Genomic DNA, 8,510 nt, shown 5'->3' with positions numbered 1-8,510 from the left:
GGGGATGGGTGAGAAGGTGGTGCAGGAGGTGGGAAGGTTCACGGGAAGGGTGAGAGGGTGAGCGATCGAGGTGGGTGCAGGGGATGGATGCTGAGTCAGGGCAGGAGGCAGCCAGACCCTGCAGGAGGTGAGGGCAGGAGCTTGTCATGGCTGGTGGGACAGTGACAGGACGGACAAGAGCCCACGTGGCCCAGGTCAGTGCAAAGAAGACTTTTGTGCCCCCCTGACCTACTCAACAGCTGCTCCCAAACACCTGCCATGGCTTGGGGTGGCACAGAGAGATGGAGTCATTGGGGAGAGAGCAGAAGGCCTCCAGGGCAGCTCCCACTCATACCTGCAGCCCTGCTCTGCCCTGCTCAGGCTGGCAAAGAGCCCCTGAGATCCCCCAAGACCCACACAGGGGCAGAGCATCCCCTCCCTGCTGGTGACGGCCACTGTGGGCACATTCCAGGGCTCTGAGGATGCTGCACCACCTAAAACACCTCCACCAGACCAACAGCAGCTCTAGAGAGCTAATGGTGGCTTTTTTGGGGGTCACTGCCATGCTGGTTTTCTCCCCCAGAGGATGCCCAGTGCAGTGGAGGGGATGGCTGGGGGACAAGGACATGCTGGAGCCCTCGTGGAAAGTGAGGCTGGAGCAGCTTGAGCTCTTCCTCAGGGTGCAGGGGGACTTGGACATCAATCATTTAGTGCTGTTAATTTTTAATGTGCAAAAATCTCTTTAAGTGAGGAGTTGGGCGCAGAGCGAGGCTGATGATTAATTCAGGGAGTGACGCACGGAGCCGAGCGCTGGCCTGGCCACAGTGGGCGAGGGGTCCCACTGCTGGGGACAGCCCACCAAACCAGTCAGGGTGGCAGGGAAGGGAGGGAAGCCCAGCAGGGTCAGTGGTCAGCAGAGCTGCAGTGACACTTCCCAGTGTCCACCTGGGAGTGGGGGATATTGCTGACACTGGAGGAGCTGCATGTGCCCCTGCTGGAGTATTTTGGGGGGTTATGAAGCCTGGGGCTGCTCAGAGAGGGCTCTTCTCACTCTGGTGGTGCTGCTGATGGTGTTGGAGGCTGAGGGCTGTGCCAACCCCTCCACATTGGTGTCCCCTCGGAGCCCCCCACCCATTTCCAACCTGCAACTGTGTGCCAGTAAATGCACAAATGAGGAATAACAACAGGAATAACACAGTGCTGGTGGGGATGGCCAGTCTGTAGGGGACACACTGCACATCCCCACCACCCTTGACCCTCCAAGTGGGGCAAGAAGACCCCAGTCCTCCCCCGGTGGCCTCAGAGAGGACGAGCCAAACCAAGAGACTGTTAGCAGGGTTTGTGATAGCCAGAGGATGGCACACAAACAGCAGGAGGGTGGGGAGGGGGAGCAGGGACTGGGGGTCTCCTGTGCAGCAAATGGCCACACTGCACGGCGTGGGCAGGGCTGGTGCAGCCACAGAGCCCCCCTGCTTGGGCAGGTTTGGGCGTGATGGGGGAAGATGGAGATGCCTCAAAGGAGGCTGAATCACCCCTTCCCCAGCTCCTGTGTCCTGCCAGCCTCTCCAGAGCTCCTCCAGACCCTCCCTCTTCAGCTGTGGCCGGAGCCCAGCGGCATGGGGCTGTGCTGGGAGCTGTGCCAGCAGGGACACACACACCGGGGTGTCCAAATGCAGCTGCCGCCTTTCAGAAACAAAGGAGGTGTTCATATGAATCTGTTTTATTGAAAACTGCTTTTCTGCAGCAGCATTTGAGCCTCCAGGTCTTTAATTCAAGTATTTGGGGAACTGGGCTGGGCATTCCTACCTTCTAGTTGTGAGGCAACTCATTGGGGATGTCTCATTAGAGGGATAGGGGAGGGATCTGCCCCACAGGGAGCCCTGGAAGGTATTTTCAGCTTTGCTGAGGCTGAACACAGAGCAGTGAGGGACTTTCTGGTGTGAGTCACACTGGCACAGCTGTGATGCAGGGACATCTGGCCCTGCACAGAGCTCGGGGGGACAACCAGCAAGAAGAGCCATGGAAATGGCCAAAGTCATGTTGGGAAGCTCCGCAGCATCGAGGACCCCATCGAGGAAAAAGCTGCTGTGCTCTGCCTCGACTCTGAGGCTTTCAGGGCCTCTGTGAATGTGGCTTGGGGCCAGAGACCTTCCCTCGCCCCTCCCCTCGGACACTTTGGACGACGAGACGTGCTTGCGGTTCTTAAACTCGTTTAAACGTTCAGGGGTTTAAGGTGTACACGACGTCTCCTGCCTCGCTATTACCTTCCCGAGGCGAAAACCCTTCCGCTCAAATTTATTAATTCTCCTTATCACTCCACCTTTTACTTACACGTCTTCCAAACGGCCTCCCTGGAAAGAAGCAGAGATGAAAGGAACGGCCTTGCTACAATATTCATAAAGCTCTGAAGGCAGCAGCACGAGTGCCTGCAAGAAGGGCTGTTGCGTGAGCTTTTCTCCTCCGGAGACCCCGGCCAGGCAGCCCACGCAGGCGTGGGGGGACGTGCTCGGCGTGTTCAGGGGGAGCTGCTCTTGTGGCTCTTTGTGCCACGTGCAGGAAATGCCTCAGCCCAGCCCAGTCCCAGGAGGCTGGGGGGCTCCTACCCATTCCCAGCCCCTTTCCCTTCTTTATGGATTTTGTTCATTTCTTGTGCTTTGTCAGGGGTGAGGAGCTGGGAAAGGCTGGGGGTGAATGGGTCAGACTCTGAACTGTTTCTGCTGGACCCAAAGCTGGGACACTGGTGCCTCGTGCACTGGTGCTGGTACAGGGTCTTTGTGCTGGGGATGGTGTTGGGCACCAGCACTTGGATGCTGGGAGTCAGCACTGGGTGTTGGAGCTGGTACTGAGGGCTGGCTCGGGGAGTGCTGATGGGTATTGATCCTAAGTACGGGGGACAAGCATTTGGTGTCGGTCCTGGGTATGGAATGCTGATCCCAGGTGTGGAGTGCTGGTCCTGGGTGTTGGCAGTTGCCTGGATTACCAGGTCTGTATGTCCAAAGTTGTTCTGGTGCCTTGTGCTTGCAAAGCCTTGGCACTGTCCAAACACGGCTGCACTGTGTGGGGAGCACTGTCCCCCCCCTCCCAGCCCCCAAAATCCAGGGTCCTGGGCAGTCAGGGCTGTCCAAAGGGAGATCACACCTCATTTTAGCGCTGTCCACCTTGGACCTTGCAGCAGTATTGCCAAGAGACAGCTGCATTATACAGCTCTGGTGCAGCCCTGGTGCCCTGGTGTGAGCTGCTTGTCCCATCCCAGGCGGGAAGAGGGATCCTCAGCCCTGCCTCAGTGGGACTCCCCTTCCTGACACCCCTGGGAAGGGTCTCTCCCAGGACCAAAGGAACTGACCTCAAACCGAGTTTTCTGGTGTAGATCCTCCCTAGCAGTGGGGAGATGCTGCAGAAACTCCAGTCCTCGGTCCAGGACTCCTGGGAGTGTCACCGAAGGATCCTGGACTGATTCACCAACAAACAGCAGAGGGAAGGAGGGGGAAGGATGGTGACTGTCCTGGGAGCTGGGACAGGAGGTGGGGGTGCTCTGTGGAGGGTTCTGGGGAGCTCAGGGATACCTCTTTGGGCACAGCCCACTGCTGCTACCCTGACTGAGGGCAGCTTTGCTGCAGATTTTCAGTGCCCCTAAACAAATTCAGAATTTCCCTGGGCAGCATTGAAAAAACTCTCCAAATTCACCACTTTCCTGGCTCAGACACAGGAGTAGAAGGTTATGCAAACCACAAAGAGCTGATCTTCCCTGCATTTCTCCTCCCCATGCATTCCCTGTGTCAGGGAGGGTCAGTTGGCACAGCACAAGCACAAAGCAGAGACATGAACATCTGGAACATTTCTTAGACAGAAGAACCTAATGTGCCTGGCCTGCTTGGCTGCTAATCCACTGGTGAGCTCAGGCTTGGGCTCCCAGGGGATTTCCATTCCCAGCACTGCCATGGGATCCAGCACCTGCAAATGGATGGTGCAGCTGCCACTTTCCTCTCTGTCCCCTCTTCCTGTGGCTCTGGATCAGATCTGAGTGCTGCTCCCGTCTCACAGTGACACATGTGTTGGATGGGACATAAGTGGGAGCTGTTCTCCAGGTCTCTCATGCCTGGGCATGGCTTTAACTGTGCTGTTTGTGCTCTAAACACTCAATGTGGCATTTGGGGACATGGTTTAGTGGTGGACCTGGCAGTGCTGGGTAAATGGTTGGACTCTTATGATCTTAAGAGGTCTTTTCCAAGGGTGATCCCTTGATTCTGTGACAAAAGCCTTTGGGAACTGTGTGCTTTTCAAATATGTGCTTGCCTGGAGTTGGATTTTTTCAGAGGAAATCCAAGTCAGCCGCTGCCTTTGCTTCCCAGTGGGCAGAGGAGGGGTTTTGTTGGTTTGAGGTGCCTGCAGACATCCATCACTGTGTTAATGTGAAGTTTGGCACGTTTCACTGTGACCACTGGCACAGAAAATCTCCCTGGTGGGTGCCCTCTCACTCCCCACTTGCTGGGCTCTGCTCCACACCAGCCTGTTGGCCAAGGGCCACCCCAGCCCATGAGAAAACTCTGACAGATCACTTGGTTGCTGCTGCTGTTGCAGAATCCCATGGAGTCTCTGCAGGAGAAGCTCAGCAGAGCCTGCAGCAGGGCTGCCAGTGGGGATGGGATGCAGAGGCAGCAGCCCAGTGGCGGATGCAGCGATTCCCTCTCCCTCCCCAAACCAGGCTTTGCTTCCTGGGGGGCTGTGAGTGGGGAGTGAGAGCAGCAAACTCTGAGCTAAAGGGGGATCTTTGCTGAGACTGACTGGGAATGTGAGGAGGAGGAGGAGGGGAGAGCAAAGCAGCTGCCACCCTGCGAGTGGGCAGTGGGATTAGTGATCCCAGAGAGGCAGAAGGGCTGTGGCAAGAAGACAGCCCAGGTTTTCCCCAACCCCTGTGACTGCCTGCAGTGTGGTTGAGAAACATCCTCATGGAGATGGTTATTAATGGGGCTGGGCTGCTGCTGAGGTTGTTGGGAGCTGGGGCACCCTCCTCTGGCTGTGACTCAGTGGAGGGGCCGTGCTGTGTCTGGCAGCAGGCTCAGGGATGCCCCTGCCTCACCCCGTGCCCCAAAGCCCTTGGTAAGAGGAGCCCCCTTGCCCCAGGATGCCCTGAGGCAGACTGGGACCACCCTCCCTGTGCCCTCAGTGGAGGAGCTGCTGGGGTGATGCTGATGGCACAAGAGGTGTCACTCCAGGGGACAGAGGGCACTGCACCCTGCATTGTGCTCGACCTGCCACATCACCAGGGCACAGCCAAGGTGGACCACCCCCAAATTCACACCTCTGTTCCCCAGATCTCCCAGCTGGGGACAGGACCTTGTGGAGGAATCTGGGAAGGGGTGCACATGCATATGTGATGCAGAGCCCTCTTCCCAGGCAGGGGGTGAGGGGATGCCCCAGAGATCCAGCATCCCACGCCTGGGGGCCATGCTCACCCTTAACCCCCTACCAAGGTCAAGCCCTGGGGCTCAGGGTCCTGCCCAAGAGGGAGCTCTGCCAGACCCCTCCTGCCAGATTTCTGCCACCTACATTGGCATTCCGGTATCCCCCGTGCTGCCAGCAGCCTTCAGGTGAGAACAGTGCACCCACAGCCTTTCCCTCCATCCAAACCAGGAGGCCAGTCCTTCTCCTTGGGTTTATTGCCCTGGAAGTTGGGCTGTTGAAGCCGTCCCTTGCCTTCCAGTCAGCTCTGCTCTTTAAACCATGACAGATGTTCCCAGGGGGAAGTTGGAAGGAAACCAACATGCAGAGCTAAAATATAGCGGAAATAGCTTACAAGTCCTTGGTAATTAAGCAGGGAAACGGTGTCAGTCTATTTATAGAGGTATCTTGCTGTGGAGACATTGCACTTGCTCCTCAGCCCTGGGGAGTGATCAGCCCCCAGACCCCCAGTCCCAAAGGGAGTCGGGAGCAGAGGCTTAGCCCTGTGGTTTAGGGAAGGGTGACTCCAGAGGCACAGCTGAACCTGAGATGTTTCAGGAGATGTCAGAGCCTTTGCCAAAGTCCACGTTAGTCTTGGATCTGAAGCCCTTCCCACTGCCCAGGTCACGGCCCCAGCAGATGCTCTGTGCCCGGAGCGGGAATGGAGCCTGGCAGTGACACCTCTGGCCAGGCTGCTTTGGGCCTTCCCCCTGGGCACTGGGTAGAGCTGTGTGTCCATCAGCCACAGGGAAAATGGGTCCTTGACGATGTGGTGCCAATGCCATCGTGCCCAGTGCCCTGCTGATGTGGGGGTTTCGCAGACAATGTCCACACTGGAGCGGGGCTGGCCAGGGGTCTCGACAGCGAGGGGAGTGAGGGATGGGACTGCAAAAGCTGCTTAAGGGATTTGAACTCTTAATCCCCATTACAAATTAATGTCCAAATCCCTGGAGTGGGGGCAAATCCCACCCCAGAAGTTCCTTTTTCTTCAAAGCAAAAAGAAAAGCTGGGCACCCACAGCCAAAATTTGGGGATAGCCACCCTCAGTTCCTCCTGGGCATTGGGATCTTTTCTCCCAAGCTGGCTATTTCAAAGCCTGGGGACATGGCCCAGGCTCTCATCTGGTGATCACTCTTCTCTCTGCCACCCAGAACCCTCCTCACATATATATTGGGAAAATATTTCCATCTTCCACAAAGCAGTAGCTGGTGTGGAAAATGGTCCAGCTCCTGGGAATCTGGGCAGGTTGTATTGCTTTGAAAGCAATTCCCATCTGACTTAGCAAAGGGCTAAGCTAATTTTACACATGACTTACTTTCACACCTTTAACAAGAAGCAGTTTCTTTCTCGATGAGCAGTGCATATGGCAGTTAAATTGATTATTCATTGAACGAGTGAGAACACGCAGCACAGAAACTGCACTGGATATCCAAGCCAGTGGAAAAGGCTACAGAGGGACATGGAAAAGTGGGTTTTCTCCCCACGCAAATGTGAACATATCCAAACCCACTGAGGCTTGCTGACAAGGGTCACAGCTTGGGCTAAAGCTGGCGAAAAAGTGAAGGTATAATTTAGTTTTAAAGTTTGGCTCTACCTGGCCTTTCCCTGGCATTTCCTGTCCTTGGGCAGCAGCATTCCATTTGTCCAATGCCTGCAGCCATGGGAATGTGCTGCACAGGGATGGGGAGCACCCACTGCAGGCTGAGAGTGCTGGCACAGACCCTGGGCACATGGGCTGGATTTGGGTCGTGCTTTGTCTTTCACTCCTTTCACTGCCGATGGAAATCCCTGACCCGAGGCACAGGGACTCCCCTTGACACCCCCCACACTGCTCCTGATCTGGGGGCCATTGCAGGGACTCTTGGAGGAGGATGGAGCTGCATGACCTTTGCATGATGCAGGACCCTCCGCCGTTTGGTCACTGATAGGAGCAGAAGGCCCAAAGTGATGGTCCTTGACTGGCCATGCTCCTCTCTCCCTCCATACAGATCCCTGGGTTTCCACTCACCTCTAAGAGAAGCCACATCTTCAGCAGGACACAGCAGCTGCTGAGACAGGGAAAGGGCCATGGGATATCCCTGCCTGTCAGTGCAGGACCAGTCCCAGCACCAGGTCAGGACAGCTACAGCTGGTGCTACCAGGTTTGGAAACCCCAGGCAGGAGTGGAGACAGCCCATGGCTCTGCAACCCATCCTAGGGCTGCACTTCATCTGGGGAAGGAGCTTTTTGGTGGGTCCCACCCCAACCCCATGAACAGCAGCTGCTGCATCATGGACAGAAGTTTGTCCCCATCATCCCTAGGCTGGATGGGGACTAAACCCCCCTGGCAAAGCCCCATGGTCCCAGAGGCTCAAGGGGTTTTGCATCTGCCCCTGTTTCCAGCCAGGTGCATGGGGCCAGGCTCTTTGCTGTTTCCCCAGCCCCATCCTGGGTCTGTTGGGTCCTGCTCATGGAGCATTCCTGGACCTTGGCAGTGCAGGAATTCTGCTGTAATTTCCTTGCCCAGGTGGTAATTGTAGCGAACATCGTCGCCGCGAGGGAGCCCAGCACTGTCAGCTCAAATGACGCTTTAATTCGGGTTAATTAACGTGTTCAGGCAAGAACAAACAAGCAGACAGGCTCCTCAGAGCAGGTGATGGGAGACCTGAACCCGAGCTGACAACCGCCCACGGGAGACAGCCCGGTCGGGGTGCAGAGGGGAGAACACTCTGCTTGCAGCTGCACGAGCACAAACACAGTTTGTCCTCTGCAAGTAGCCAGGGCATTGCCCCAAGACCCCAAACCACCTCCCAGCCGGGAGGGGAAGGTCCCAGGTCAGCCCAGATCTTGGCAAGTGCCCAAACCGCTGAGCCAGGGAGGTGTTTCTTCAGGACAGCTCTTCAGGGGGTTTGGGGGTGGTGTGGGTGCCCCTCCACCCCGCCTGTCTGGAGTGGGTGCCTGGGCTGAGCCCCAAATCTTTAACGAGGCATGATGTGGATTTGCTCTGACGGGCCAGCAGCTGGGGCTCAGGACCAGGCAAGCCTTCCAGGCTGAGACAACCTCCACAGAGCTCAGCTTTGTGTGCGCTCCCAACATCCACCTCCAAAGAGGTG

The sequence above is a fragment of the Empidonax traillii genome, unplaced genomic scaffold (assembly GCF_003031625.1).
Source record: "Empidonax traillii isolate 1590-97213 ecotype Southwest subspecies unplaced genomic scaffold, ASM303162v1 scaffold1602:size438507, whole genome shotgun sequence".
In the NCBI taxonomy this organism is placed as follows: Eukaryota; Metazoa; Chordata; class Aves; order Passeriformes; family Tyrannidae; genus Empidonax; species Empidonax traillii.
Note: the sequence above shows the minus strand (reverse complement) of the source record.